Below are 26,367 nucleotides of genomic sequence, written 5' to 3' on the forward strand. Positions count from 1 at the left end.
AGTGACTGACCACATAGACTATGCACTATTTGAGTGCAGAAAGTACCTCTTGTTCATTCTTGAACACCCAGGACCTAACACAGGAACTGATACTTAGTGCTAAAATTATTTGTAAATAAATGTATGTATTTTAGAATATTCCATTTTGTGGCCATCTTAGGGAGTGGGAAAATGTATAGATCGTTGAGGAAAACAGGTGATAAAGAGAAACAGGCAAAAAAGTCAGGGAAAGGGAAAAGAGGAAAAGAGAATATGTGAATAATGGAGAGGGATGCATTGAGAAGAAAAGTGAGATTAGATAGGGTAGTGTTGGATTACTCACTCTTACTGACTTCTCTATTTAAGCCATACATTTTAGAATCTGTTTTCCTTTCTTACCTCTGTCCTCTGAGATGCTAATTAGCTTTCAAAACATTCTTCGTAATCTTTCATTTTTCCTAATCTTAAACCTTAAAGCTTCAAGGCTATTCGCCCATCACTCCTACTCTCCTAACTCAGAACTTCAAGTCTTTTAGCCTGCTCCCTCTGTGTTATCATCAGAATAACAGAATGCAGAAAACACTTCTGTCATCAGAAAATTTTACATTGGGTGGGAGGGAGCAGTTGTTTAAGAACTTGTGGTTTAATCCTTGATAGAAGAAATTTGTTGTTACCATCGCCAGAGGAAATAAGTCTCACATAATTCTTTGAACTGTATTCAGTCTTTAATAAGTTACTCCTTTACTTGACAAAAGGATAGAAAGGAAGAGAGTGGAGGAGAAAATGCAAAGAGCTTATTTCATGTGATCTATAAAATCAAAAGGCAAACAGCAGGGAGTCACAGATAGCAATCTGGGATTTAAACAAAGAAAATACCAAACTCCGAATTACATGGTTTCAAAATGAATTTATTCACTGTGAGCCAGTCTTGCAATTCATTAGCTTCACCCCAGAGACAAGGCTGAATGTCAACTCTTTTCCTGACCTACAAATAATAGGTACCACTTGCTTAGAAATGAAACTTAGTTAGAGCATAATAACAAAGTGAATCAATATGCTTATTACAAATCTTAAAAAAAAAACAGGCTAAGCCTTAAATCTTTGGGGAGAGAAGATTTTCAATTCCCTGCTTTTTATGAAAAAAAAATTGATGGAAAACTGATAAATTATCTTTTAGCAGCACTAAAGTTGAACCAAAAAATAGTCTTAAGAATTTTTTTTTAAGTCATATTTTTCAATCACTTTTTTAACCTGAATGAATAGCTGGGAACAATAATATCACTGCATAGGTTAGTCATGACAGTGTGCCATATAGGGGTGGCAAGACTGAGTTCTTGACAATGGAATATAGTACAGCATGCGCCACTTCCAGTCCTGGCCATAGAAAACCTGCCATGTACATTCTCCCATGCTCTTTCTTCATTCCTGCTGATGGGAATGATGATGACCATGGTGACTTGGAAGCTATTTGTTCAATATGGCAAGCCCCTGTCAGCCTGGGTGCCTGAATGACTCCATGGAGTAGAGCCATCACCAATCAACCTGGCATCTACACTCTCCTCTGTTATGTGAGTAAGAACCAGACCGCTAGTTCTTTAAGCTACTACATTTTGGAGTTTCATTTGTTAGAGCAGCTAATACTATATACAGTATGTAATAATATATAAAATCTATAATATGTATAAGTGAAACATGTTTCACTTTTATTTCATTTTTTTAAAGTTTCAATAAAACAATACAAATTCATTAGAGAAAAAATATTGTAAATGCAGATAAGCAAAAAAAGTGGAAATAAAAATCTACTGTAATTATTCAACATAATGAGATCTGCTATTATTAGACAGGGGTTACACTTTCTATCACTTTGTAAAGCTTTTTTTTCACTTAAAAATATGAACATCTTTCCTTCTGTCTCATTAAATACTATTTTGTGACATAATTTTTAATGGATGCATTATAAAAGTTACACAGATCATTGGAAAATCACAGTCAAATGAATAGCAATATTTCTGTTCATAAACTAATGAACCTAGAACATCGCTAGGCAACAGTTCTCAGAATGTTTAGATCCTGGACTAATAGCACGGGTGACCACTTGGGAAATTATAATTGGTTCTGATACATGCACCAGGTAGTTTTATGGTAGAAGTTAAACCACAATAACAAAAAAAACTTTGTCAAAATGCAGGAAACATTCACATAATCAGAATACTTCAGATGGAGTAGGGGATAGCAGTTGTTTAAGCACTGTGACTTATCCTCGATCAATAGAAATTTGGTACTGTAGTCCAGCAGGTCCAAGTCAGGTTGGCAGTTCTGCTTTAGCCCACAGGAAGAAGTCCAGGGTAAGCAATTTTTTTGGTAGAAATTGCAGACTTCCCTTCTGCTCATATTCCATTGGTTAGAGCTCAGTTGCCTGGCCAAGCCTAGCTTTAAAGGCATCTGGGAAATGAATTCCAAACAGCGCGGCCTTGTATTCATCAAAAACTCCACAATATGGAAGAAGGAGAAAACAGATTTGTTGGGAAAACAACCATCTGCCACATCCTCCAAAGTTAGCATAGAGTACAATGTATAAGAACAGGATCTCTGTCTCAGTGGCTTTCTAATATCGACTCCCACCTTGGCAAATTATTAGCTGTCTGACCTAGGACTGCTACTTGACCTCAGTTTACAAAATGGAGACATTAAAACTCACATCAAGAATTAAATGATTTCATCTATATAAAGTGCTTACAAATGTTGATTGTAATTACTATATATCAAGAACCAACAGAAAATTGATGGCATGTGGCCAGAAGAATAAATATAATACACCAAGGAAGCAAACCCTAAACTACACTAAATACAGGGTAATGGTTTAAAGGGGTTAAAGTGGTTATAACCCTGGAGCCAGATTGCCCAGATTTAGATCCTGACTCCGCCACTTGCTAGCCACTTGGGCAAGTTAAGCGCCTCCATGCCTGTTTCCTCATCTGGAAAGCGAAGATTATAACTAATAATACGTCTGCGGTTGTTGTGATGATTACATGAGTTAATGTGGAAAGTGTGTAGCACATAGCAAGCACTATACAAATGTTAGCTTTCTACCTGTCTTAAAGGTGTGTTGCCAAGGAAAATTAACCAGTATTTCTGCAAAAGATTCACCTGTCTTTGCAAGTGACTTACACCTGCACACACACTAACAATCACACTAAATATCACAGCATTTCAGTTCCTGTTCTCTAGTACTAAGGCCTCTGTGCTTTCCAGAATCGATAGATTGTTATTCTATAGCATGGGAGGTGGAAGTACATTCATCACCCAAATTGGACAGGAATTGCATCTGCACCCAATTTCATTTCCTTTTGGAGAGTCATGCATGTTCTCATACATCTTCTTTGGTTCTATATTACAGGCTTCTGAATGAACAAAAGTGTCCTTTCAGGTAATGAATTTGCCCAAAGAGTGTTCCTGTTGATTCTGAGACTTTAGGATTGAAAGCAGTTCTCAGAATCCAGAATTGAATTAGGGCATGTCTTTTTGTTGTTGTTGCTGTTATTTTTAATCAATGCATTCTTAAATGACAATATATGCCAAAAAGCCCTTCAGTACAGTGGCTACGTTTTAGCTACAATTACATTTATCCATTTAAATCAATGATAACCTGTAATCAGAAAAAAAATAAAGATAGTAAGAACACCTCCCTGGAGATCCTATCAATCTATTCAGTCTCTCTGATAAATGTGATTAGTTTGTGGACCATTCTCATTTTCATGGAGAATTGCTTTTCTAGAAAAGGTGCCATAAGTCAAAATTACATAAATTGAAAGTTATTTTTCTACATATTTAAAGTCATATTATGGCATTAAATTTCTAATCAAATGTCCAACATCCAACTTTTTATTAAAAAGGATCTAAGACTATATTTAGTTGATAATGAATTATATAGCTAATATATGTTATAAAATATGTACTGTCATATACCAGGTTTTTATCTTCTACATAATTTCTGCCTTATTTCATTGCATAAATCTGAAGGTGAAGGAGTATCTTCATAGAATTCAGAAGGGCTCTTTTTTTCCTTTTCTAACTTTTTATTTTGAAGTTATTTGAGACTTACAAAAAAGTCACAAAAATACTACATGGAGTTCCACATGCCTTCACCCAGTTTCCTCTAATGTTAACATTTAACACAACCATAGTACAATTATTAAAACCAGAATATTAACATTCATAGAATAAAATTATTCATTTGAATAAGATTTATTTGAATTTCACCAGTTGTTCTACTAATGTCCTTTCTCTGGTCCAGGATCCAGTCCAGTATCCCACATTACATGTAATTGCCATGTCTCCTAGTCTCTCCAACTTGGAAGTTATTCAGTCTTTTATGAAGAATATAAGCCAGTTATTTTGTAGAATGTCCCCTAGTTTGGATTTTTCTGATGTTTTATCATGATTAGATTAAGATTATGCATTTTTGGCAGGAACACCACAGAAGGATGACCTTTGAGCATCACACCAGGAGGCACATGCTATCTATATGTCTCACTTAACATATTAACTCTGTTAACTTTGACCTCTTTATTATGGGGATGTCTGCTGGATTTCTCCATTATAGAGTGACTATTTTCCCTTCATAATTATGAATATGTCAAAGGGGTATATATTTTAAAACTATTCAAATGCCTATTTCTCGTGATACCTTCACCCACTAATTTTAGCATACGTTGTGGTATTCATCCGAAACAATTACAGTGGTGTTTGCCAGAGAGTGACTTTCCTATTTCCACCATTCCTTCTACATTTTTAAATTAATATTCTACTGTAAAATTGAATGGTTCATTCTCTCCTATTTATTATTTATTCGATTACTTATTTACATCAATATGGAATCTTGGATAATTATTTTACTTGATGCATTATAATCCATTACTATCATTGTTTATTTTGTTGCTCAGATTGTCCCTGATTTGGCCATGGGTAGCTCCAGAAAGGTTTCAGGTTTTCACGGTAGCCTCTGAGGAGCCCTATGGGGAGACCCAGGGCCACTTGAGGGCTTTTGAGAAAACTAATCAAAGGATATGTCTTGTCATTCTCTTACTCACTGTAAAAATTTCCTGTAGCAAGCACAAGTACTAGAGTAAAGTTTTGGGATTCTGCTCAAAGTTGCCAGGGGGCAAGACATTCATTTATGTGTCCACTGAAGTAAATCCAGGAAGTATTGACATGGGTTAATAACCTTTGGAGTTCCTCTATTCAAACATACAAAATCACTTTCTTCCTTTTTGGGAAGGCAATGCTCCCACAGATGAAGGAGTGTTCAATCCCATTGCTTATTCTTCGCTCCAATGTATTCTTCCCCAAAGGGAAGGAGCATTGTCAGTCTGATTAGAGACTAAATACTGATTGGGCTGTGTTTTACTGCTGGGCATCTGTGCCTTATCAAAGGCATCCAGCCATGTCCTGCTTCCTTCTAGCCCATAGGGCTTGCCTCTGGGGCAGCCCAAGGCCTCTCTAAGGTCCATTCATTTATATTCCAGATAGCCTCAGACTCTGCTGTTCTGTTTTTCAGCAGAAAGGAATCAAATGCCATATTGTGGCCTTCCAGCGTAAATTATGTTTGAAAGTAAAGCTTTTTACTGGAGAATTTTGCTTTGGAGAGTGTTGGGTGCTTATCCCACTGTTAATTAACAATACCTTGGGCAATTGCTTAAGCAATCCGTGCTCCTGGGGAAGAAATGTGAGGAGTGGTAAAAATCAGGCTCCAATGCTCAGCATCCTGGAAAAGACACATAATCACTCCTGTACCGCCCCTTTTCTCATCCCTCCAGGTCACGTGCTCATCACAGATGATCACCCTGACAAGCCTGACCTGTGGTTCAGATGCGTGAGCCCGACTGAGAGAGAAAACTTGGATGAGCTGTGGATCAGCCACGTCAGGATCATCTGAAAGTGCAGATGTCTGGGCCTCACTCCAAGATTTACCAGGCTAGTAGTTTCCAGGAAGCTGCACATTTTAAGCAGGTGCTCCAGATGGCTTCCATGTGCATTAACTGAGAATCATAGTTCAGTTGGTCAAGCTTAAATTTAAATCGTCTTTTCTAGAACAGGTGGTCCAGTCAGAATTGTCTGGTATTTCGGGTCCCCTCATCTGTCTTCCTTACTGCTAGTTAGTCTGGGATATTCCATGTTCTTTTTCTGTGGCTGCCTGGTATGGGGATCTGAACCCTTGACCTTGGTGTTATAAGGCTGCGCTCTAACCAACTGAGCTAACTGACCAATCCCTATGTCCCAGGTTCTTTATGTGGCTTCTCAACTTGCAGTATTCCCTATCGCCAGGGTAAGTTTATCTAAAGGACTGGACTTCTTAACCAAACCCTTCTCCTCTTGTTGCTCCTTCTTGCCCTGCCTCTCACTCCACCTCATTCTGGATTGGGGGCATCACTCTGAATCCCAGCTCTCCTGGGGACCAGATCCCACTTGCTACCTGGCAAGCTAGAGCCTATAAACAGATCTCTCAGAATCATACCACACAGTTTTGCCAACTTCTGAATATTCCACCATTTCATAAATTTTTCTTGTGTTGACACATACCAGTAACTCAATATTCTAGGACCCTACTTAATTTTTTTAATTAATTAATTTTTTAATTGACATGTATTGATTGTACATATTTATGGGGTACAGAGTTACATTTCAATGCATGTATACAATGTGTGATGATCAAATCAGAGTAGTTAATGTATTCATCATCACAAAAATTTAGCATTTCTTTGTGATGAGAGCATTTGAGCTCCTCTCTTCTAGCTATTTGATAACATACAATAAATTATTGCTAATTATAGATGTCTAGCACTACTGTACAGCACTAGACTTATTTTTCCTATATAGCAATAATTTTGTGTCCATTAAGCAACCTCTTCCTATCTCCCCTCCCCCCTCCCCTTCTCAGCCTCTAGTAGCCACAATTCTACTCTATTTCTAAAAGCTCAACTTTTCAATTTTAGTTCCCACATATGAGTGAGAACATGTGGTATTTATCCTTCTGTGCCTGACTTATTTCCCTTAACATCATGCAGGACACCACTTTTAGATCTGACACTACATCTTCTAAACCTTTGTCACTTCACCTGGACACCCCAGGTACCCCCACACCTCCTCTGCCCCAAGGAAACCTTTCTATCAGATCTGTAGCGCCCATTCTCTCCTGTCCCTGCTTTAACTCCCTCCGCACAGCTGCATTTGGCTGAGATCTCAGCATGCCTGGGGCCTCAGTTTACCATCTGCCCTCCCCACATGTACACAGGGGGAAAAGGCCAAATTCTGACATGTGGGAATCACCCTGACCTCTCCTACTTTCTACCAAGCTTCTTGAAGGCAGGGACCAACCCACATAATTGTTTTATAACCTCACAGTACTTAGCATCCTGCCTTGAAATTTATAATATTAAAGCCTATTGATAGGTTCCATTTTCAGGTAGGTGGAATAAGCACACTCCCCCTGTGTCTCCCAGTGAGTACAGGGAGCTACTAAATGCATGGGCAGCTGTTTGAGGACTCTGAAAACTAAATAGTAAACAGATTGGGGAAGAAGATAGATTTCAAACTACCATCAAACCCGCAGTGAATTTTTCATTTTTTCCCCACAAGTTTTCCCTGGCCTGGATTCAAGGCTACCCCAAACCCAGAAGTGGGCATTGGCATGGACAGTGAGGGTCCCAAGGGAAACCTTGTAGTTCGGGCTCAAGGAAGAGCCAGGGGTCTCCTGGAAGTGATAGCAGAGGAAGAGGGGGCCTACAATGCCTAGTAGAGAGTTGGTGATGAATTGACTAATAATAATAATGATGATGATAACAAATTACGTAACAATTACAATAACTACAGCAGCCAACATTTATTAAGTCCCTACTATGTGCCAAGCTCTCTTCTGAGCACTTTATCCTCATAAAAATGCCATGAAGTAGATTATTATTATTCTATTTCAGGAGTCCACAGACTTTTTCTACAAGGGTGAGGTAGTAAATATTTTAAACTTTGCAGGCCATAGTCTCTGTCACAACTATGCAATTCTGCTGTTGTAGTGCAAAAGCAGCCATAGATGCTATGTAAATAAATGACATGGCTACATTCCAATTAAACTTTATTTGTAAAGATGGGCAGCAGGATGGGTTTGACACAGAGCACATAGTTTGCCAACCACTGTCCTATTTGGAAATGGGGAAATTGAAACACAGGGAGCTTAAGTAACTTGCCCCAGATCACAGAGCTGGTTAATGACAGAGCAGGGTTCCAACCTGGTTCTTGAGTCTGACTCTTAAACACTATGCTAATTGACATCTTTGAGTGAGTGAATGAAATGGCAACATAGAGATGAACCCAAGTGATATCTTCAGTATGAATTTTTTCTGAAGCCATGGGTAGATGCCGAACATCAGACTTTGCCAAGAAAATAAAATTACAATCCTGAATAAGACAGTTTCCTATGGCTGCTGTAACTCGTTGATGCAAACTTACTGGCTTAAAGTGACACAAATTTATTATCTTATAGTTCTGGAAGCCAGAAGTCCACAATCATTCTCACTGGGCCAACATTAAGGTGTTGGCAGGGCTGCATTCCTTCTGAAGGCTCTAGGGGAGAAATCAGCTCCTTGCCTTTTCCACTTCTAAAGGTTGCCTGCATTCCTTGGCTGTGACCGCTTCCTCCATCTTCAAAATCAGCAGCATAACACCTTCAAATCTCTTGTTTGACTGACCCCTGCTCCCTCTTATGAGGACCCTTGTGATTACATTGGGCCCACCTGAATAATACAGGATAACCACCCCATCTCGAGATCCTTAATTTAGTCACATCTGCAAAATCCCTTTTACCATGTAAAATAACATTCACAGGTTTCAGGGCTTTGGACATGGATATCATAGCAGGGCTATTTATTCTGCCTACCACAATGGCCTTCAGGACAAAAAGCACTGACCCAGCAGCCTTGCTCCTCCAATGTCTCCTCATAGCTAAATCTTTTGCAATTTGAGTGATAGTGGAATTGACCCCATGTTTCCATAAATCAACCAAAAATAAAAGAGTGGGTCACCTTATCCAGTTCCAGAACCCAAATAAATGAAAACTTAAGCCTTTCTTTTAACAGTGTTGTTAAATTTTTGTTTTCCCAGCCAGAATTTCAGCCCTGACATTTTCATTGCTGGTATGTGAAGATATCAGGGTCAGTTTGGGTTTTCTGGGAAGGAAGTGTTGAGATGGAGTTAGGTACGCATATTGGGAAATGCTTGTGGATGATGAAGAGGCAAGGATGCAAGAGGAGGCTGAGAGAGCCTCCAGCCCAAGAGACAGGTCTGATATCTGTGAAAGGAAATGAGGAAGGAGGGAAGGTTGTGTAGAAAGAGGCTCAGGCTTCAGTGTAGCTTTGGGAAAGTCTCATCCAGGCCAGTGGGGAGCTCCTGAGAGAAGACTGCTCTTTAGAGGCAGGACCAGGCTCTGTTTCCCCACCGTGCTCATTCTTGGGCCAGGAGCAAGCCAGGGGAACATGGCCTTGATATGAATGCTGTGCTAGATCCCAAAGGCATGGCAAGGCTGTCTGCTAACTACTTTTTTCATAACACGTTCTCTCTTAGAGAGAGATCTGAGCCACACACCTCCATGACTGCCATAATAGGTCACAACCTTTGTGGATATGATAATCATGAGAGAAATTTTACAGTCTTCAGCCCTAAACAAATCAACTATAATGTGTATGATCTTAGTAATATTGTGGCTTTTTTCCTTTAAGTATTTGGGTTGTTTTTTAATTGGATGAGCTGGTTCTTCTAGAGCCTTCTCTGTGAGTTTGTTTGCAAGTAAACTTATTTCCTTCCTAAATGGTTTTGTCTCAGAATCTTCCTTTGACATTTGTTATGGTGATAAAGGGGGTGGGAGGAAGGAGAAGAAACTAAGAGGAAACTATAAAAATGTTACAATAGAATACAGAATTTTTCACTTGGTCAAATGTACATATTTGAGCTGGGCTTGTTATAGTACTTGTTCCCATAATGCCATCAGTGCCATGAGGCCAATGTGCTCCCCTAAAGAGCTCTGAGCTGAACACATTGTCTTCTTCACTTTATCCCAGGACTCAAGAGGCTGCAGGTCTGCAGGAGCTCCTGAGGAGAATGTATTTATGCTCAGCTTATTCTGAAGAAGATTTGAGGAGGGAACAAGATCATCAGAATATGAATAGCTCGTAAACTAAAAATGTTCTGCAAATGTAAGATTTTATTGCCAATCGGTTTAAAACAGTGCCCTTACAGAATGGCAAATTCAGGAAAGAGGTTGGATAGAAGTACAGCGTAGGGGAAACAGGAGGTGTGGTCTCTCCTGTCTCTAGCACATTCTCTAAAAATATGACATATTCCCCCTTTTATAACCTCACTGTACTTTGTAGACTGCCTTGTAGTTGTGGGTGCTCAATGCACATTTACTAAGTTGAGTTCTGTAGGTAAGCTCCTTTTCAAAATGCTAACCTTAAAATGATGGAAAGACTTCAGAGGAAACAGTAAAGTACACAATGAAACATCAGAACATAGATCAGGAAACAAGTAGAAAAGAGGTCAAAGGGTTGGATTTTCCTGGTGACGTCCCCATCAATTAACAGCACAGCCCCGTCCCTTTCCCCTACATTCCAGGCTCCTGGGGTAACTTTGGAGAATGAGGCAGCAGCAAAGAGGTGAATGGAGAAAAAATAACCCAGAATAGCCCAGGAAGTCAAAGTAATTGAGAAAGGGGATGATGAAGAAGGATACAGAAAAAAAAATAGAGGGAATTGCAGGGCGCAGGGAGGGTAGAAACTGCTGACTCCACAGTCTTGCCTTTGTTCTTATTTGCAACAGCCTCTTCTCACATCTTAAAATATGTCTTTGCATGCCACTCTTGGCCTACCTGGGCAGCACCTCCTAAGCACTTAATCTATATTGGTAAAACAGAAAAAAAATAGAAAAGAATACAATACTATGTCAGGGTCCAACCAGTTCACAGAAAATTAAAAGTAGAGGGAATTTAATGTGTTAAATTGGTTAATAAGTGATTAAGAAGGTTGAGAATTTAACCAAGGAACAGTGAGTCAACTAGGAATTAGCAACAACAGGAAGCTGCCACCACTCCAGGCTGGAGGGACAAAGAGAGGACACAGTGTTCCCACAGCTTGGGGCCAGTGAAAACCGGGGCTGCTCCAGTCCTGTCCTGTGGAAGCTGGACTGATGCAGCCACTGGCAGAGACATTGTCAAGACAGAGAAGGGAGAAATATCCCTGCTTCTCTCTCCCTTATTCTTCTGTCTCCCTCCACTGCTTCCCATTGGCCAAACCCAGCCAGAAACCAGCTGACAAAAAAGCCTGGGAAATGCAGCCTTCAGGGATCAGCCCCCTGAGATACAGAGGAGGACAGAGAAGGGGCAGGGCAAATGAGTCTAGGACACACTGAAGCCACTTGTTCTGCCCAGCTCCCAAGAGCCTTCTGTGATGGTTAACTTTATGTGTCCACTAGACTGGGCTAAGGAATGCCCAGATAGCTGGTAAAACATTATTTCTGGGTGTGAATGTGAGGGCATTTCCAGGAGAGATTATTAGTGTTTGCTTCAGTAGACTAAATAAATGTGGGTGGGCATCATCCAATTCCTTGAAAGCCAGAATGGAACAAAAAGTTAGAGGAAGGGAGAATTCACTCTCTCTTCTTGAAATGGGACATTCATCTTCTCCTGCCCTCAGACGTCAGAGCTCCTGGTTCTCAGGCCTTTGAACTCCAGGACTTATACCAGAAGCCCCCTGGTTCTCAGGCCTTTAGCCTCAGACTAAATTACACCACTGGATTTCCTGGTTCTCCAGCTTGCAGAATGTATATTATATGACTTCTCAACCTCCGTAATTGCATGAGCCAATTCCCTAATACATCTCCTCTTATATATCTACATATCCCATAAGTTCTGTTCCTCTGGAAAACCCTGACTAAACACCATCCAAATAGCATATTAGGGAAGAGACTGTAAGGGAAGGGATTGTTCTGTAGACAGACAAGGACACACAGGTTGAAAGTTTCTTCCTCATGTGACATAGCTGCATTTTCAATAAACTGGCCTCAGGTGATGTTATGCAGCCTATGAGAGGACCTTTACAAATAGTTCGTCTTCTCTATATGAACAGATTGTCTTTTACAATGCTTCTTTAAAAGTCAGTGGTTCATGACTTTGTGATTATTCTTACAAAGAAATATTATGTAATGGTTCATTTGTCAAATAAACATTCAGGAGCTCTTTAAAACCATACGATAGTAACTATATTTTCCAAAACATAGAATCTTTCAAAGGAACTTCATGCCTCTTCAGAATTTAAAGTAATAGGGGATATTAAAAACATTAGAATTCTCAAGGACAGTGGGACAAAATATTTGAAATTATACAGTTCTCAAAAACTTTAAATTTAAGATCCTTGCACCAATATATGCTTGCACCCAACTTCTAAGTAGAGCATGTGTCTACAGGAAAACTCACTGCAGTTCAACTCAAAACACCAAATCACAGGTCAATCCCATAGGAAACTCACCATGGGATTGCTTCATCAGTGTACGGTTTCCCTCTGGAACTGATGATCCAGGCAAATAAGGGAACTCATGCCCTAAGGGAACACTGTCTTCATCTATGTCTGAGAAAATGGATTAAAATGAATACAGCCCTGCCTTATGTTGGACAGTAACACAGAGTCTTTACAAAGCTGCTCAAAAACCATGTCAGAGGACTGACAACTGTCCTCAAGTTAGGTTATAGCTTGGGGCACTGTTAGGAGGATTCTCTTTGTCACCAGCCTTGGATCACCATTCCCAGGTTTCTTTATCTGGATTTCACCTCCTCCTATTCCTCCTTTCCTCCAGAGCCTGGATTCAACTCTGGCCAGTCAGGCTCCTATCATCCATAGGAAGTTCTAGCTTTCCTTCTCAGATTCCCTGTCTCTTCTGGTTTGGCCCCTCATCATGGCTTCATACTCCTGATTCATAGGACTGATTCCATCTCCTCCCTCCCATTCCAATAGATCTCCTTGCCCCTGAGTGAGCCCCAGCATCTCCTGGTTTGGCCCACCCCCTCCCATTGTCCCCACAGCAGGATATCTTATATTTGCATAAGAGCAGATAACCCTCCAAGCCAAGGACCGACAATGGGGCACCATTAAGTAACAAGGCCATCCACTTAATAGTAGCTGCTCAAAACCTAGTTTTAGAAAGTATTCTGAGGCTAGGATGCAATGCATACCATGACTGATGGGCAAGACCTGCTATGGGCAAGGTACTTTTAATAATAATAACAATGATGCCAGTTAGAGCTTCTGATGTTTGAATCCTTGCTGTGTTCCAGGTCCTGAGCAAAGCATTTGCATGCATTCTTATTTAATCTTCAGGATGAAGAAAATGAGGCTCCAGTAGTCAAGCAACTTCCCAAGGTCATACAGTTAGTAAGGGGCAAAGCTGAGACTTGAACTCAAGTCTGTTTCATCAAGAATCTTGGCTGTTAGGTCAAACACTTCTTAATATTCTGAGTAAGACACCCCAGTGCCCCTGTTCATGTGCATTGGGTTGGGAGGAGCCTCATCACGGTTTAGGTGTGCAATCATAAATAAATCATGTGCTTGTCAATTGAGATCTACCTGTTCGGTCCTATAAGGAAACTGGAAAAACGTGCTAGCTACATTAGACTTTACCAGTGTGGTAGGGCATTGAATAAAGGAGTTTAATGGACAGACATGGTAAGAAAGAACAAGAGGAAACAGTAGCTGACATCCTTGTTTAAATGCAGTGCTGAAAACAAAGTACTCATATTGATTCCTCAATCACTGTCCCACATGTTGGACATATTGACACCTTGAATATTGATGTCTCCCCACTTCAGGTGTCATATTCCCAGGAGAGAAATGCCACAAAGGAGCTTTGACTTGCCGCTATCTGCTCACTGTCGGGGATTTCTCTAGGCCTGTTCAAACATTTCAACACCATGTGACAGAACACATCATAACAACGTAGGATCTCAAGGGGGCCCAGAAAAAATAGAAAGAGATGTAAAATCCGGGTCTGGCTCCACTCGTCAAGCTATGTGCTCTGTTCAGGGCTCAGTCAGTCTGGAAGATGGTGCCTTTTTTCTAACTGGCCCACCCAGAGGGTACATATATTTTGAATTCAAGTGCTAGCTACTGCTCTGCTTGAAGAGTCCATTTTTCCACTCATGGACTAACCCTCCTCCTCTCTTTGCTGTCTCTTCCTTCACCAGACCAGATTTTGTCTATTCTGTAGTTCCTTATATCTTTCTCTGGGAGTGGAATGAGCTAGTGATATGGTTTGTTTATGTTGTTACTTTGTTATTATTTATTATTTTTACTATTTACCACTTACTAACAGCCTCAATAAAGAATTTGTTAAAACCTTTGAAAATCTTATTGGTATCTGAAAAATACATTAAATAGTTACCAGTAGATAAGAATGATACGTTGGTAGATTTCTGAGAAATCACAGAGAAATGAAAAAATGTTTTGAGTAATGATTTATCTTCTCAAGATTATAAAATCCCATAAAAAAATTTTTTTTTAATTACAAAATACCAGGAAGAAAGCCATCTCCACTGCAGAGATCTGCTGCAGTGTCTAACAGCCTCCCTACCAACAGAGGAGACTGGAAAAACAATTCCACAATTACAGAAGTCCTACAGTATTCAAGGAACACAAAAAGTCTACAGTCTGCCTTTCAGAGATCTACACAGTGGACTCTCAGTGGCTATACACCATATAAAGCAGTGACCCAGATCCTGTTTTAGTGTTTTAAGACTCTGACCATATTGCCTAGTTCAAAACAATATTTATTAATTTTGATTGATTGGATCCCTACCCCCCTAACTTCCTAATTACCCTGGTCAATAAATATTAATTGCTCTAAACTATTGAATTGCAACAACATTTCACCATTCTAAAAGGCACGTAGTAAGGCACTGAAATGTTTAAAAACAAGACAAATGGTTCAGCATCTTTATTTGATAAGAAAGAGCTACCTTCCTCACTCTCCTTGCTTGTTCTTTAGCTCATCACCAGAGGAATATGGAAGAGTCTATCCTTGGGATCAACTTAACTCCATCCCAAGCTCTCTACAAAAAGTTACCAGCAACCAAACACTCCTAGGTCACAATAAGAGCAATATGGTTCTGAAAGAAAGAAGTCACACCCAACACCGACAGGACACAGCCAGGAAGGCTGGCACAAGGCTCATCAGGTTTTCAGTGGACTAGTTTAGTTTTAACCTGTTTACCTACCATTTGTCCAGCACACTACTTTTGGGCCCCATATCCTTAGTTCTTTTTGCTGGATTCCAAGTGCCTGGCCACGGTCGAAAAAGCTCTCACCACACACATGTCCCTGATCCTACATCCAGAAGGACTTCCACACTCTTTGCAATGTTGTTTTCCTCTGTGAAGGGAAACATTTTTTTCATTCAACAAACACTTTTAGAGTATCCAATGTGTACCTGTTCTAGGCTTTGAACACATGACACTGAAAAAGAAAAAACTCATAGTAGAAGGGGGAGTCAGAAAATATGTCAATATAATGTGTGGTGATGCTACCAACAAATATGAAGCGATGCCAGAGCACGAAGGAGGAGGTGCTCTTTCAGACAGTGTTCAGAATGGAGATCTCGCTGACAATGTGACATGTTAGCAGGCAGGGAAGGAGCGAGAGAGGAAGCCAAAAAGCTACAAGGGGCAAAAAGTGATCCAGGCAGACAACAGCAAACCCAAAGTTCCTGAAGCAAAAGTGAGGTTGGCGTGGTCAAGAAACAACCAGGAGACCAGTGTTGCCAGAGGGAAGTAACAGTGAGAGAACTGAAGGAGATAAGATCAAAGAGGTAATGAGGGGCCAGTGGCTTTTACTCAGGAGCAGGTGGGAAGCCAAGGGGGATTTTGATAAGAAAAAAGACATAACCTGGCTTAGGTCCTGAAAGGATCTTTAGGTTTTAAAAGGCTGCTGTTTTGAGAATAGTCTGGGACAGGGGCAGGGAGAAGGTGACAAGGGTAATAGCAGGAAGACCAGATAGGGGACACTTGGAATAACCCAAGAAAGAGACTGTGGTGGCTTGGACCAGGATGACAGCAGTGGGGTGATGTGAAGTGGTCAGATTCTGGATTTGTTTGGAAGGTGGCACCAATTGGATTTGCTGATGGATTGATTGGACGTGGGGTGTGAGACAAAGAAAAACTCAAGGATGACTTTATCTGGGGGGGGTCTGTGCAACAGGAAAGATGGAGAAAAATCAAGTTTGGGGGTGAAAATCAGAAGTCAATTTTTGTACCTAAGTATGAAATGCCTAGTTAGCCATTCAAAGGGAGGTGTTGAATAGAAGAACCAAGAAAGTGGCCTGCTGGAAGCCACTAAAAACTGTTTCAAGGAGGAAGGAATGCTGTTTTTAAATGTTGCTGGGCCGAGCCCGTGGCGCACTCGGTAGGGTGCTGCGCTGGGAGCGCGGCGACGCTCCCGCCGCGGGTTCGGATCCTATATAGGAATGACCAGTGCACTCACTGGCTGAGTGCCGCTCACGAATAAGACAAAATAAATAAATAAATAAATAAATAAATAAAAATAAATAAAAAATAAATGTTGCTGAAAGAGTAAGTAAAATGAGGACTGAGAATGGGCCTTTAGTCTTGGCAATTTATGGATCATTAATGGCCTTTATAAGAATTTTTCCAGTGGACTGATGGGTGAAAGGCTGATTGGAATGGATTTGAGAGGGAATGGGAAGAGAAAGAAGTGGAGACAGTAAGTAGAGACAACTCTGCCAAACAGTTTTGATGAAAATGGGAGCAGAGAAGCAGACTCGTAGTTGGAGGGGGATGTGGAGGTTATGGGAGGATTATTTCAAGATGGAAGACACTATAACTTCCTAGCATATTAATGAAAATAATCCAGTGGAGAGGAGAAAATTGATGATGCACAAGAAAAGGAGGGAGATTTCTGGAGCAATATCCCTGATTAGGACTGAGAGGATTTGGTGTGTGTGTGCAGGCGGTAGTGTTGGAGTGAGCAGGACTGAAGCCATGTTGGGACCTAAAACTAAATGGGCTATAAATGATTTTTAAAGGACACAGTTTTTTTTGCTGGCATGCATTTCTCTGAGTTCCCTCTTTTTCCCATGGTTATATGATATTTTGAACCTTGGTTATGGGGCAAGATGACATTATTTACATAAATGTAAAGTTGTTTTCCAGCCAGCCTGAAGCTGCAAACTTGCAGACTTGCACATACTGTCCAGACCCTGGGAAACCAAAGATGATATCAGTAAAGCTATGCTGATTCCACCCCTCTAGCAGGACCCTGAGATAACAGCGAGGACAGGAGCAGAAACCAGACAAAGTCTTGGCAAGACTTTGCACCTGGCTCCTTGCACAGAACCTCCATGGCTCCCATCTCCCTCTCTCTCCTGCTTTTCTTTTCCCATGTTCCATTCCCTCAACCCCTCTTTAAAAATTCCTCAGTATATCTGAGTCTTTGAAATGGCTTTAGCCTGGTCATTCTCCTTCAGGTTCACCAGAGAGATGGGTTAGCCTAACATCTCTCTGCAGGTCACCAGTATTCCTGAATAAAAGCTGACTTCCATTTTCACCAACATTTGACTTTTGTTTTTGAAAGGGAGACAGCCAGACCTTTGTCCTGTAATAGTTTGTTGGCTTTAGACAGGAGTTCCAGCGGGGCTCTTATCTTCCCAATAGAATAGATAGGAGTCTGCACCATTTTACATTCCCATCAGCAATGTACAAGAGTTTTTCTCTACATCCTCACCAAAACTTTTCCTTCTTTTTCATTACAGCTAACCTAGTTGATGTTAAGTATTATCACATTATGGTTTTTATTTGCATTTTCCTAATAACTAGTAATGTTGAGCCCTGACCCACTCATCACCTCAACCATCACTGTGGAATCTAAAGAAATGAGGGAGATAAAAGCATCTCCTCAGTAGTGTAGGAGACTCTGGGCATCAGGAATCCTGCATCTCTCCTACATCCAGGAAGTACTTGACTCCTCCAAGCAGGAGAAGTTCAGAACTGGTACACTTCACCAATATGGAACCAAACATTCTTAGGTTTTGGTCACAGGCTCTGGCTTATGTCAAAATCAACCTATAACTTCATTTACTTTACTGGTTACCAGAAGTCTCAGGATTTCTTTAAAACCAGCTTGCCTAGAAAGACCCTTAGAAAAGATGCCTCTTCAACCCCTTAATTGGCATAGTTAAACCACCTTTTGTTTGCACAAAACCTCTCCTCAGACACGGGAGAATAAATTTGGGATTTTTGTTTTTCTGGGTTGAATTTAAATGTCACATATTCTCCATGCAGATGAAAACTATCAAGCTAGCACAGTTAGACTTAAATGTTCATATGTGATTTATTTGGTAGTGGAGTAAATTACACGACTTGTTTATATCAGCCTTGTCAACAGCAAAATGAAGCCATTTACCAAAAAGCCATATTGATACAAGATGTCACTGTGGCACATGACTGAAATCTGACTGGAAGATATCAAGAAACACCATCTGTGTTATGATTTATGACAATACTAGAGAAAGTGGCTGTTACATTGCTTTGGAAATACTAAATACATTAAGGGCTAAATGCAGCATTTGGTACTGCATTTTATTATCTGAATGCATTTTAAGTCTATCTGCCTCGGAAATGCATTGCAGTTTTGAGGAAAAAAATATTTTTGTTGAATCTGATTTGTTTTGAATGAGGACAATCATGGGAAAGTTAGACATCAGCTTATTACACTTAAGCCAACATTCAGAACAGTTTAATTAGAGAATCCTTGCAATTAGACCCTGCAGAAAAGTTACCCTTGACTAAAATGTTTCCATATTTTGTTCCTTATTTTTAAGACCAACTTCATCAGCCATGAATCTACTATGAATCACTGCATTGGAACAAATGTATCTTAAGTTAAAAAGAAAGAGAGCCTCTTATGACTACTGAGGTATCAATTACATTTGGATTTTTGCCTTTTAAAGGAGTTTATCACAATAAGGGTCAACATTTTATATAGAATTAGTAGAATGTCAAATGCCTGCAAAGTATAGAATAAGGACAAATACAAATTCTATATTTAAACTAAATTTTAAGCTGCATTTTTCTTTATTATTTTCATTTCTAATTAAACCGTACAATTCTACCTTTTTCCAGATTTCATTATGTCCACCATTGGAATATGAATTATAAGACTTGTTTTTTAACACTGAATTTCTGAGTAAATGGCTGCCCTTATACCAAGGTAATAATTATTTCTAATGGTCTGAAAATAAGTGTTTTTTTAATTCTCTCATGGCTTTGCTTTCTCATAGAGTAAGAAAAATTGGAGGGAACAGAATCAAACAGGGATCTGTGTGATTGTCCCACAACTTCAAACCCACCCTTTCTTTCTCTCCTTTGCTGGTGCCAGGACCTGCAAACTACACTTCTGCCCTGCCAGTGGGCTCCTGTGCCATGCTGTGCCATAAGACTGCACCAGAGGGAGACTGCAAAGCTGGAAGATGGAAAGAGACTTCCATTCTCCTTTGCTTCTCATCTGCTTCCAGTTCCTATGAGTGTCACCCCAGCACCTTGGCAATATAGGTACCTTCCTGTAGCAGCAGTTGAATCCAGTTTGTGGTTTCTCCAACACTTGCAGGACCAGCCTCATTACACTCCGTCAGAGACACCAGCACCCATGGGCCAGAGTCTCCATCTCAGAGGTCTGGGTCTCAGTCCCACAGGGCTTCTCCTTCAAGTGCAGGGACATCATCATTAGTCAAGCTGTGCCCTCTTACCTGAGATCTGAGTTGCAGCTCTGTGGGCTTCTCTTCCAAACTTTTAAGCTTTGGTAATTCCAACTTCTCTCCTTTGACCACCCCCCAGCCATAGGAATGATAGTTGTTCCTGCAGTTGGCACTTTCATGAGATAAGTGTTTTCTTTTTGCCTCTTCAGTTACCTAACTAGCAATGTAGTTAACCATTCTTGATGTTAAATTATCTCTGTTACAATAACTAGTATGATTTCTGTCTTGTGAGTGGACATTGACTGTACATGAATTAATACCAGTAATAGTTTCAGGAACTAAAAAAAAATTTTAATGGGATTTAGGGATTGGTTTGGTTGTGTCCTTGGGCTTGAATGCAGAGCTAAACTCCTTGACAATGGAACATGAAATGCTAGTAATCCTTGCACTGGTGTTACAAATAATCAAATTATACCTGTGGTTGGTTATGATAAAATTTTTAACAAACTGAGTACTTTGGGGAGGCAAGGGATTGTTCCACTTGATTGTTTAAAAAGTAATGTCAGCTACAAGGACTGTAGTACTGAATTGATTCTTCTGAGTATACTAGAGTACTTGCAGAACGAAAATTACAAGCTCAGGTCTTTACACACTCAGCTTAAGTTATAGATTACCAGAGAATTTCTTTAAATAATCTCTAAAATAATCTCTTATTTCTTATAACCACAGGACCAATATTATTGAAAACCAAACACAAAATTTAACTCAGCACGTTGGAGAATTACAATATAAATTGAATTCACAGCCTCTCTAAGTCTCTCACGTAAGTTAGGGCATTGATTGGGTAGGAGTGAGACTTGAAACTTAGAACGGGGACATCATCTTGCGTTCAAAAGATGTTGAGAATATTAACCCTGCCCCCCCAACACTCTGAGATTCTCTCACCAGTGCAAGGAGCCAGGACTTGTATGTCTAAGGAAACTATACATTCCTCCCTTGAATACCCTGTAATAACTTCACCTGACGCAATTGCCTTACAAGGTTACACTCATTTGCGTGAAACTTTCCTAAATATTCCTTGTTGCCGCCGGGTTCATAATGAAAATCAGTTCTCATTCTACTCAAATTGGGAAAGTACATACTCTGATCTGGGAGAAAATGGCTTATAAGAAGTGCAAGATTTGCTAAATAGTTATATAAACAACGACCTGGAAAAAATGCGTAAGAATGCAAACTGGAAGGTGGAAGATAAACCCCATGAAAATTCAGGGACCCATCACCTCAGTAAATTTTCTGGATCCCAGTATCTAGAACATGTCAAGATATCCCCTCTGAGGAGAAAAATGAGTTGCTATATCTTGCACCACCTAGCACTAAAAAAGAAGCATGACACTTGGTGCCGGACCTTTTTTAGATTTGGGAAGCAACTTATATCACTTTTCAGTGTGTTACTTTAACTCATTTACCAAATACATATAGGACTGTCAGTTTTGAGTAGAGACCAGAGCAAGAGAAGCTTAAAGCAAATCCAAACTGATGTGCAAGGTACTCTTCCAGTTGGGCTTTATGACCCAACATATACAGCAGTATTCAATCACACAGACAAGGGAAGTAAAATAAAGTGAAGTTACAGGTCAATTTTATTTATGAGCATAGATGCAGAAATTATAAACAAAGTTTAGCAAACTGAATCCAGTGGTGTGTAAAATGCAAGCACATAAGTTCCATGAAGGTAGTGATTTCTGATTATTATTTTTTCATTACTCTATCTCAACACTTTAAACACTGTCTGGAGCATAATGGGCATTCAGTATTATTATTTGAATGAATAAAGAACCAAGTTAGGTGTATGCCAGGAATTGAAAGTAAATAATAAATCTAGACATGTATTTCACATTAGCTGATTAAAAAAACACACATATGATCACTTTAATAGATGCAGAAAAAGCATTTGATAAAATCCATTACCTACTCATTAAAAAAAAAAATTCTTGGCAAACAAGAAAACAATTTGAAAATAAAAACAACCTACAATAATAAAGAATAAGGTACTTAGGAATAAATCTAACAAAAATCTATGAGAACTTAGAGAAAATTTTAACAAATTTTTAAAAAGACCTGAATAAGGGAATAAGTAGTTCCCCAAGCACAATTTTAAAACTAAATATGTTGAGGGTTTTTCTCCCCCTCTACACATCTTTGCCCTGGAGGACTCTTGAGATTCCCATAAACTTGGAGATAGGTAAATGACCCAGTTTGGTAAAAGTGCATTACAGTCTGTAAACTATACTTAAAAGTCCTCACTGCTCTAAGCAAGCCTTTGGAAGCTCCTCGAGGAACGTATGTTATGCTCTTGTCATAGGGACAGATGTTCTGGGGACCCTACGGTTTTTGCAGCCAGAAATACCGGAAATAGCAATTCATCTGCATGATATTACTTCTCTTTCTTTCTTCTTCCCCTTTTAAAGGTAAAAAGATCTCCCAAATAAAAAAGGCAGGGGAGGTAATTTTTTAAGTAATCACAACATTTATGAATTAGAAATTCAACCTTACCCACAAGTTCCTGAGCCATAAGTACCATACATACCTTAATAATAATTACTAACATTTATTGGGTTCTGACCATGTGGCAGATCTGTGCTAAGCACTTTGCATGTACCAGTGTACTTCAAACAGCTCGTGGAAAGATTCCTATTATCCTTCATTCTATTTTTCCATGAAGTTTTTGAAGTACCCTCCTATTATCTCATGGAATCTTCACAATAACCCTTTGAGTAGGTAGTATTATTCTCTTCATTTTATAAAGGCAGAAAACAGATGAGAAAGCGTTAAGTCAACGTCTAGAGCTGTTGTAACAAATTACCACAAACTTGGGAGCTTAAAACAACAAAAATCTATTCTCTCACAGTCCTAGAGGCTAGAAGTCCCAAAATCAAGATTTTGGCAGATTTCGTTCCCTCTGGCAGCTCTGAGGGAGAATCTGTTCTGTGCCTCTCTCCTGGCTTCTGGTGGCTGCCGGCAACTCTCGGCTCTCTTTGGCTGGGACTGCATAACTCCAATCTCTGCCTCCATTCCAAATGGCCTTTATCTGTGTCTCTGTGTCTTCTTCTTTCCTGCTTCTTGTAAAGACACTCATCACTGGATTTAGGGGCCGCGCAAATCCAGGATGAGCTCATCTCAAGAGCCTTACCTTAGTTACATCTGGGAAGACCTATTCCAAATAAAGTCACATTCTGGAGTTTCAGGTGGACGTATCTTTTGGGGGTCACCAGTCAGCCCACTATAGCTAGTGAGTGGTATAATCAAGAATTCAAACACGGGTCTTTTTGACTTCAGGATCTCTGTCAAAATCTTATACTTCACTTCTGTCAAAATCTTATATATAGTAGATGTTCAATAAAAAGCTAATGGCTAAATGAAATTTAAAGAATAAATATGACACTCCAACAGTCTCCTTGAGAGTGTTAATACTGGAATTTATTCTATACTTCCTTCTCAAAAGACTACTTCTGAGTAATCACACCATGTATAGTCACTATTCCTTCTACAAAGATGTCACTAACTTGCTACTTCCTCCTTGTCATTATCCTCTTTGATCCTTCACAATCTGTTGTTTTAACAGCAGAAACCAAAGGCAAATTACAAATTCACTCAGGAAAGAATTAAAGAGAGAGGCGTGGTCCGAGAGCCTCACTAATGACGTGAAATTAGGCAGGACCAGGTTCACTCTCCTTGATCAAAAGGCAAAATCAGCAGTCACAGGCCTCTCTCGTGTTTCTGTTCTTAATTCTCCAGTAAACCTTGAACTGTAACATTAATCCACTTCTCATGTTTTCCAAGAACTCTCCAGCAGAATTCCTAGAATAGGAAGGTAGCAGGGTCATGGGATTTTCTTTATCATTTAACGCGATTTGAGCCACCAGGATGTTTCTGAGGTGGTTTGTCTTTGAAGTCTGTGTCCCAGAAGTATAAGGGCATAGAAAAAGAAGAGGAAGGAAAAAACAAGACTTCCAACTCCCAAGTATTTTTTAATTGAAAAATGTGTTTATATGAATGATGAATAAAATATGAGATGAGATTTCCAGTGAATGCTATCCACTCTTTATTTTAAAAAGTATTTCTAAAATCTATGTAAAGAAAGACTTCTAGATAAAACCATTAATCATGTGAGATTACTTCAGTTTTTAGGCATTGAGAATGAATGCTGTAGTTCTGTAGTCAAAAAGTAAAAAGCGTTAAAAAGTAAATTCAGTGACTATATGTCATTGTAAACTATCTAATTGTAATATGCCAAATATGATCATGTTCTTAAGTGATGACAACAGATGCAGGTTTTTTAGATATTGCATAGAATTAAATTATTCTAAAATTGTCTGAATACCATCCTTACCTCCACAGAAGCAGGGCTGGGGAAAGAAGTAAGGAGCAGAGCTAGGGATTGGTTGGTTGGTTGATTGGTTTTATCCACGAGGTCAAACTTTTCAGAAACTTTGTATTTCCAGTTTCCCCACTGGAGAGTAGACAGTGATAGTTAACTTGCTGAGAAGTTAATGCCCATGTATTTCTCAGGACATGTATCCACATTTTTGAATTCTAAATAAGGTCATTAATTTCACAAACCCACCACTCCAGAACAGAGAAAATTTGTTATCCATAACTGATATTTTGTGTATGCTGAGCAAGCTTGGGGTCTCATTTAGCCTGAGAGCTTTACTCTTCCTCCTTCTACTCCTTCTAATCTTCCTTGAAAATCCTGGACCCTGGATTGAGATTCAGTTTAGGTTACCCTAGGTCCAGCTTTCTCTCCACTCCTGTCACAAAGTGCTATGGTCTTGGGATGGCTTATACCCAAACTCACCCAAATTTCAGCACATCCTATTTTATTTCTCTATAGCATTTGATAATGATGACACATTGCTACTTTGCCTTCCAGGACACATCCATACCTTAATTTTCCCCAGTCTCTCTGACTACTCCTTCTCCTTCATTGAATTCTCTTCCCAAGCCAACTCTTTTAACACTGATGTTCCTCTGGATTCTGTCCAGAGCCCCCTGGCCTTCTCAACCTACTACCATAGGTAATATCATCCAATGCTACGGCTTAAATTAGGTATTGGTAAAATATAGCTCACAGGCCAAATCGGATCTGCTGCCTGTTTTTGTAATGTTTTATGGCAACACAGCCACCCTCACTTATTCACATATTGTCTGTGGCTATTTTCGTGCTATGACAGCAGAGTTGAGTAGCTAGACAGACCATGTGGTCTGAAAAACATAAACTATTTACTAACTGGCCCCTTACAGAAAACATTTGTTGACCCTTGGTGTAAACAATCATTTCTGAATTGATGATTCCAACTCCAATAATTGCACTTAGCTCAGCAGGAGACTGGGTAGAAGGAAAAAGTAGGATCAAGGTCAAAAATCAATGAGTAGGCAGTGGGTTCAGTCCTTGACCTAGAAAGCAAGGCTGAGGTTACGCAACCGATGTCTATACCAGGATGCTATTTTAAGCGACTTGGAAGATTTCCAGGTTTCTTTTTGGCCCTGATTGAGAGATAATTGTTAAAATTGAGGAAGAAAATATAGGTGGAAAAACAATTTTAACGGGAATGAAAGTTGGGAAGTTAATAAGTTTGACTGTGGGATCTTTTCCTTTGTGGTACCAATGGAACAGCCAGTTTATGTCCAGGAAAGATTCAGATATGTAAGACTGAAACTCAATAGGTAAGTGTGAGAATACAGATTTGGGAGTCATCACTGTTTATGTGATAGCTGAATCCTAGACCAGGAATGAGCTCAACCAGCAAGCATGTGTACAGGTTATTTTAGCACCCTCAGGTAAAGAAGGCCAGAGTAAATTAATATCTTCCTGGTGTAACACTAACTCACTAATTTGGTAAATGCTGATACTGCTTAAGAAAAGAGATAAGGTAATCCACAGAAGGAGACAAGAGAACTGTGCCCTAGTGCTCAGTGACTTGGATCAAATGCTAAAAGTCTTTGTTGCTGCAGTAGCAACTGTTGCTTTAGTCAACCAACCTTGTAACTCTAGATAGTTTGATAAAAAGATAAGTATATATTTAATGCATGTAGACCATCAGTTTAGATAAATCTCAACATTCATTCTCAATAACACTTGCTTTTATCTGAATTACCTGGATAATCGTTCCTATACCCACTAAAAATTTTTTTCATTAACTTTGTTCTGGCAAATGTAGTTATATTTCAATTAAAATATTTGTTTACATCTACATGTAATAGCTTTATTTTTTAATGAATTTGTATTTTTTAAAATGATTTTAGATTTACAGTAAAGTTACAAAGATAGTACAGAGAGTTCCTGAATACCGCTCACTGTTTGCCTCAACATTAACATTTTAAGTTACAGTAGTATATTTGTCAAAATTTATAAACCAACACTGGTACAATACTATCACACTCCAGACTTTATTTGGATTTCACCAGTTTTTCCACTAATATTCTTTTTCTGTTCCATGATGCCATATTGTGTTTAGTTGTCAAATCTCCTTAGTCTCCTCTGCTCTGTGACAGTTTCTCAGTCTTCCTTATTTTTCATAATCTTGACAGTTTCAA

This window comes from Cynocephalus volans, chromosome 7, assembly GCF_027409185.1.
Source record: "Cynocephalus volans isolate mCynVol1 chromosome 7, mCynVol1.pri, whole genome shotgun sequence".
In the NCBI taxonomy this organism is placed as follows: Eukaryota; Metazoa; Chordata; class Mammalia; order Dermoptera; family Cynocephalidae; genus Cynocephalus; species Cynocephalus volans.